The 7402-nt window shown below is 34.2% G+C and overlaps 1 pseudogene; it reads right to left on the minus strand.

The window, feature by feature from the left end:
* Positions 1-336: 336 nt before the first annotated feature.
* On the minus strand, positions 337-2480 carry LOC141628811 (uncharacterized; annotated as a pseudogene).
* Between the last annotated feature and the right edge of the window lie 4922 nt (positions 2481-7402).

Here is a 7402-nt window from a genome sequence, read left to right on the forward strand (position 1 = left end):
AATTATAGGTGGAGCCCATCTGAAATCTCCTATAGGCCCTGTTTGGTAAACAGCAGATTGATATTAGCAGAAGCAGATTGTAAAAGCAGATTATAATTAGCATATTTTGTTGACAGATTTGACTAGCATATTCAATTAGCAGATTTTATTAAAGGTGTTTGGTAATTAGCATATTCAAACTAGCAGATTATCTCAATCCTTTGTAAAATGACAAATAAGGACATGGATAATTAATTGACTAATATTTGCCAAATACATCACACAAACAATTTAATGACGTCGATTTCTTCTACTAGCCATCAAACTAGAAGTAATGTTATCGCGAACAATTGACATTTATTTAGTTCCCGAAGACTCGGTGGCAGGTTGCGAGCAATGATTAGCCACATCTTACAATACATCTAGAGGTATAAAATCTGGGTGTTCGTCAATGATTCTAAAAGCTTCATCTCTAATTGTGTTTCTTCTTATATAATTATGTAATGCAAAAGCTCCACAAATAATCCTATTTTGATCTTGTAGGGAGTATTGAGGCATCTTTCCTAAGATTTTCCATCGCGCTTTGAGAACTCCAAATGCCCTCTCAATACAATTTCTTAATGAAGAATGAGCCCTGTTAAAAATTTCCTTAGAACCCCTCGGAGGAGCTCCTCTAAACTCATTTTCATGATACTTTACTTTTGGGTACGGCGTCAAGTACCCTATTCTTTCTGGATAACCTTTATCAGCCAAATAATATTTGCCTAATACAAGAAATTGAAATGTTAATAATTATCAACTTTAAATTGTATTGACTGAAAAAAAAAACAATCTTAATAAAATCAAAGTATTATTTACCTCGTGGTGGGTAAGGAAATTTCAAACTTGGATTATCAACTGCATCGAGGAATATACGAGAGTCATGTGCCGAACCTTCCCATCCAGGCAAAACATATGTAAATAATAGATCAAAGTCGCATGCTGCCAATACATTTGTAGTTGGTATGCCCTTTCTTCCTCTATATCGTAATTGGTCTTCTTCAGGGACAACTACACTTATGTGTGTACCATCTATGGCGCCGATACAATCCTAATATATATCATATTATTGTTTATTAAATATGTATATATACATCGGTAAATATGCGAAATAACGTATATTCAAGTAATCATACATAATTACCTTAAAATAGGGCATATATCGATCATCATGTGCAATTTTTGAAGGAATTTCTTTGAATTCTGGATCTCTTGGCCTAAGTATATCTCTTACCAGACCATCCATTGCATCTAAGACTTCTTTAAAAACTCTACTCAGGGTTTCACCAGATCGTTGAAATCTCTCTTGGTCATCTCTATTGGATGCACCCTTACTTAAAGTGTACACATATAAACCCACTTTTTCGATGACTGACATCCTATGTGAACTACATAGCCCATACTCGGTTTCCAAGTCATTGCATAGTTGTTGAAATACATCTGGGTTCATCCGTAGCATATTAAAACAACGTCTTTCATTTCCACTTAACAACTCATTCATCCATCTTTCACCAGTTAGAAAAGATGTCATACATGGCTCCTTATGTATGTACATAACATAATAAAGAGCAATATAACTAGTTGCACAAGCAATTAAATCCCAAAAGTCGTCATCTTCATCATCAATTATAGTGCTTTGCTGAGTTTGATTATTCATTCCTGCATAATAATAAAAGAAATGTAACATACAAATGCATTATAGCCTTCAACCAAATAACAATCATCAAAAATAAAAATTACAAAGTCTGATAAAACATCAAAATCTATTTCGCAAAGTTCAAGAATTCCACTTAACACAGTAGAAAAAAGAAAAACATTTATTGATTTTTTCGCTCGCTAAACAAGAATTTGATCCAAGCTATAGCTGCACCATTGTCTGACATACGAGATAAGATTATTCTATTTGTTGAATCCGACATTAATGAACAAGCAAAGTTGAAAAGATCTGTTCCAGGTTTCAAGCCAGGTAGATTAAATACCTTTGTCAAAGCATCCCCAACACCGTCACTTGATTCATTCACTTTTTTTTCGTTCCTTTCAACAATTGATTGTCGCAAGAACTCTATATTCTCAAGAATTAATGTAGCAGTTCCCCTCTTTTTTGTAGAACTATAATTTATCTTAACACTCTTGTTATTTTCCGAGATATCATATTCCATAGGCCTTTTCCCCTTGCTACCGCCGCTTTCATTTACTGAGTTTAACATTGGACTTGGAATAGGTACTGGACTGCGAATTGGACTTGAGTTACTTTCTGTCCAAAATTCCTCCCATGCACCACTTCCATTATCACCTACATCTTCATGTTCGTTATATGGTGGGAGATTGTTAATATTCAAACTATGAGGTGGAGAAGGAACATAAGGAGTAACATCAAGTTCATCTGTTCCACTTGAGTTAGTTTCAAAAGGATTGTGCTTATTAGCTCCAGAAGCTACTGAAACCCCAAATAATTGATCCATTTTATACTTAAGATCTTGTTCAATCCCTTCATCTCGAAATGCACCAAATTTGGGATTTTCCTATGAACAAAAAAAATTATATATATATATTTGCTCTTTATAATGTTTAAATGATAAAAATAAGGTATAAGAACATCTACCTGAATCTTTTGATTCCACCACTCATCACTAGCACTTATAGTCCCTTTTTCATGATCCCAACCTAATCCGGTTTCTTTGCCCTTTAATTGCTTCCAAAGTGACCATCGACTTTTCATCCAATCTAACTTGCTCTTAAGTTTGACCTTATCGTAGTGTAAATTTGTCTTCTTTCGAAATTGTGACTCTACTGCCTTCCATGGCACCCTTTGGGATGTTATTTCCCCTTTTTTTCCCTTACTTCTTTGCATTTGCGCATTACAGATATAAAAAAACTCATACAAAGTATCTTTTGACCAGCTAGCTCTTTCTTTCCCCCTTGACTTTCTCCATTGTTCGCTGACATCTATGAGCATTAATATAACATAATTATAATATTACATTGTTTTATCTATAGCATTACTAAATGAAGTTTCAGGAGTTAACCCAAAGAAAAGGACCTATACTATCAATTTTTTTTTCAAGTAAGGACCTGAACTCCATAACTTTACAGTTAAGGGACTTTAGACTAACACTGTTTCTTTTTCCGTTAACATTGCACATTAATGGAAAAAAGAACAGATAAATGGAATATATAGCATGGCACTGGTTGTATGAAATTTGTGTAGTTTGTATAATCAAAATACACAATTCTTTCTCGTCTCTTTCCATCTCAATCTCTCCTTTAGTATCTACTACTCGTATATATAGCAAAAACGGGTGGACGTAGTACAAAGTGAGCTCATCTATGGTGAAATTGGTTAGTTTAAAACTGGCTCTTATTTGAATATGTATATTGAAATTATGGCCAAATTCGTATAAAAACCCGATAGCGGAATTCACATAACATTTTACCTTCACAAACTAGCACATTCTAAATTTCCTTGTCATTTGAAAAACTCTTTTCGAAAGAAGTACAGTTGCCCCTCAATCTAGAATTTCTTTACATTTGCTTGAGATTTTGTACTTTTGTATCAATCTGACATACAGTCAATTTTTTGCTTAATAACTTAATGTACATTAACTTGACTTCGTCAATTTCTTATACTACAAGGTATTACGATCTGCAATAATTGATATTTCCATACAATTACCGCTTTTCGCCTCTGTCATATAATTAATTACGCACGGTAGCGTCTACAATAGGAACGGTCAATTCATCTACATCTACCGTCACATACTTTACTCTAAATTGTCATAAATCATTCATAATTTACGCTAATATAGACAACAAGAGAAAAAATGAGCCAATTAATCCAACAAACAATTCCGAGTTCAGAAAATTGAAAGCATAATAAAGAGAAGAATTGAAAACAACAAGAGAAAACAAAATAAAGAACGTACCTTTTTTTTCCAGAGAAGGAGAATGTATGGGAGACTCTAGAATAAAAGTAGGGTTAATATTTTTTAAGGGGTAAAAGGGTGAACATATATTTTTTCCAATCTACTGATAGAATATGCTGGTGGGAGCAGCATATTGTAAAATAGTAGATTCGACCCCAATCTACTATTTCAATATGTTGTTTACCAAACACCCCAAATAGCATATTGATTAGTCAAACATGCTAAAACCCCCAAATATGCTATTTTTTGAGCAATCTACTATTTACCAAACACCCCCATAATCTATTTCATCGTCTCCCTCCTTCTATTTGATTCCACTATAACTTTTTTTTTTCAAAGCTTCTCCATTGACAACGGTAATTTCTCTCCTCCTTGTCACTTCCCCCTCTAAACTGAACATTAGAACCACCGCACTCAACTCAAATCTCTCTAATAATGGCAATGGAATAATCCCTAAGTCGTTGATGCTCTTTATCAGTCAAAGTCTGAGCAGGAGCGACGGTAATTGAATCCCCGGTATGAACCCTCATTACCCTCAGAGCATCCGCAAAGGTGGGGAGGTGCCTCCCCATATGTCCTCTCTCTTCTCATATGGGGCTCCTCATTGTTGCACAAAGCTCCCCAACATTTGAGGTTTCACTGTTTTTAGAGAAGCTCCCCAAAAAAAAAGTAAGGCAATTTGTGTTACTTTTGGGGAGGTTCCCAAATTTGTGTGTGTGAATTGGGGAACCCCATTGTTTCATAAATGTAATTATGAAATGGGGAGGGTAAATGGAAAAGTTAGTGAAAAATGAGGTGGACGAATAAGAAAAAGAAAGAGAAGATATGGGGAGTCTCACCTTTGCGGATGCTCTCATAGAATCAATATTCTAAATAGAATAAATAATAACAACATTATTAGCCAATTCCCTCATAACCTCAAGCTCATAATCCTTCCAACCCAACAAAGACTTTTCCACCAAAACATGATTCGTCAAACTAACTGCGGAACCCGATTTACAAATCACCTCAAACTCTTTATTATACGCAATATATGTTAGGATTCATTAATCTCATAAGTAAATATTCATATATGAATTACTTTATTTGGTCATAAAATAAATACAAGATCTTATGCATGCAAACATAAAACAAGGTGGAGAAGAAACCGTCACTTCTTACATTTGTGTTTCGGATTTTTGGCCACCAACAAGATCTCCTTCTTGTTAGTTCTTGAGCTTTCCAACAATGGATGAACAAGGTCCAAATTAGAACATCTCCCAAAAGCATATACCCAAGGAATACCCTTAATAACCAATATTATTATGAACTAGTAATAATATTAATCTTACTTAAAATTAGGACACAAAATATTAATTTGTCCTCTCTTATTCCGGTCAAGAGAGAAGAGTTTTGTGAGGTTTTATTTCTCTAAAATGTTTCACAAGTTCTAGAGAGAATCATTATTTTCTAACACTAGAAAAAAAAATTGAAGTAGTGAATGAATTATGGAGGAATCCATTTTTTTTTCTCATCATGGAAAACCGGTGGGAGGGTCTCTTTTGGGGAGCTAATGCATGGTCTTGTTCTTCTCAAGAAGAGACTAGGCATGCAAGGCTAGAAGTAGGGTTGTTATCATTGTGTTTCCATTTAAATATAAACAACACAATATAAACTCTATCCTCCCACCCTTATTTTCGGTACATGCATAAAATGGAGAATCCATTTTATTTTGTCATTTGTCAATTGTGACATATGTGACATGTTACTTGACATGTGAAATTGTAATGTATTTTTAACATATTAAAAATCAACATACTCATAAAATATGTCATATACAAATCGACTAGTAATTCGTAATTACTTGTACCAAAATGGTTTATCAAATTATAAATTACAACGTCTTGTATTTATAATAAATTATTCATTCAATTTCAATTTCAATTGTTTCGTAAATAATAATTTTATCTAAGTAATAAAACAATTTGATTACTTAGACCGTATCTAATTTAATTGAATTATAATGAGACACGTCAATTTTACTCACAAATCATCCGTCAATTTTAAGCAATTTAATTAACTCGTATCGGCATACGATTAATTAAATAATCAATTAAGAGTATTTCCCTATAGGTATGACCTAAGGGGATCAACTGATCACCACCGTCGCATCGACAGAATGTCAAACTCTAGTCACCAATCATTACCGATATGTGTGGACCAATTGATCAAAATATTACTTCCCACATGTATTCTTAAAATGAGATTTAAACATGTGATCATTATGATCGACAGTTGTGATCGCATTATTGTCGGAGGACACTTATTCCAACAATATACCCTCTCCCGTCCTACCTAATGTAAAAGATGGCCTAATAATCAAAGGAAAATCATGAATCTCATAACCAATCGCAATACATTCATCAATAGTTGTCTCAATACCGAAAGGAGGCGTCTAAACCCCAATATTCCCCATAGCATCCTTAAACAACTCAGTATCCTCAGCCTTCTTAATAGCATCTAACTTAGCAGTTAGCACCCCATACCTATCTAATGCACCGTTTTCGCCCAACGCCCTTCTTCTTTTAATGCTATACATGCTTGAGTACCAGAATAATCGAATCCGCAAGTTGAAGAATTAATGGAGTTATTGAGAAGGAAAGAGGGAAAGGTAAAAGAATGACAGAGAAAAGCAGGGCCGTTTTGGAGATTTTGAGGCCCCGTACGAAATATAAAAATGGGGCCCATGTAATATGTAAATATGTTAAATTAAATACTCCATTTGATTCGTTTATTTATTTATTTTTTGTTTTGACACAAAGATCAAGTTAAACAAAATACCCTTCAAAAACAAATAAATGAGACACCCCTTAAAAGAAATAGTTAAACAAATAATCGGGACAGATGAAGTAATAAATTACCCACACAAGAACATAAAATTAGTTACTTAATTTGGCAAGCCAAACTCGAGATAATTTCCCGAATTTTTGGTGTCGTATAATTTTACTTGTAAAAAAAATTGTTGAGTTCAAGGAGGTACAATGTACAATAATATACTCCTATTTTCTCAATCTTCTGAAATGAAAATAAAAATAAAACACCTGTGCGGGGGCCACCACTTCAATGTAAGTGGAAAAACAAACAGAATGTTAGTAGTGGGTATTGAACCCGCAAAACAGCATTTGAAAGATTAACTACTTACTACTGAGGCACTTTTTTTCAATGAAATATTTGTACGCTGTAATTTATTTATCTCCTTTAACATGGGTTCTTGGACCTAAAATTTTGGGGCCTTGTGCAGCCGCACGGGCTGCACAGGCCCAAAGACGGCCCTGGAGAAAAGAAAGGGAGAGACAGGTTAAAAGAGGGAGTGAAAAGGTTAAAAGTTGTTTAAAAACAAAGGTGACCTGCTTATCAGGTCACCAGTCCGTGTATTGTAATATAGGCGGAAGCGTCTAATTGTTGGGTATATTTATAGTTAA

The sequence above is a fragment of the Silene latifolia genome, chromosome Y (assembly GCF_048544455.1).
Source record: "Silene latifolia isolate original U9 population chromosome Y, ASM4854445v1, whole genome shotgun sequence".
Taxonomy (NCBI): Eukaryota; Viridiplantae; Streptophyta; class Magnoliopsida; order Caryophyllales; family Caryophyllaceae; genus Silene; species Silene latifolia.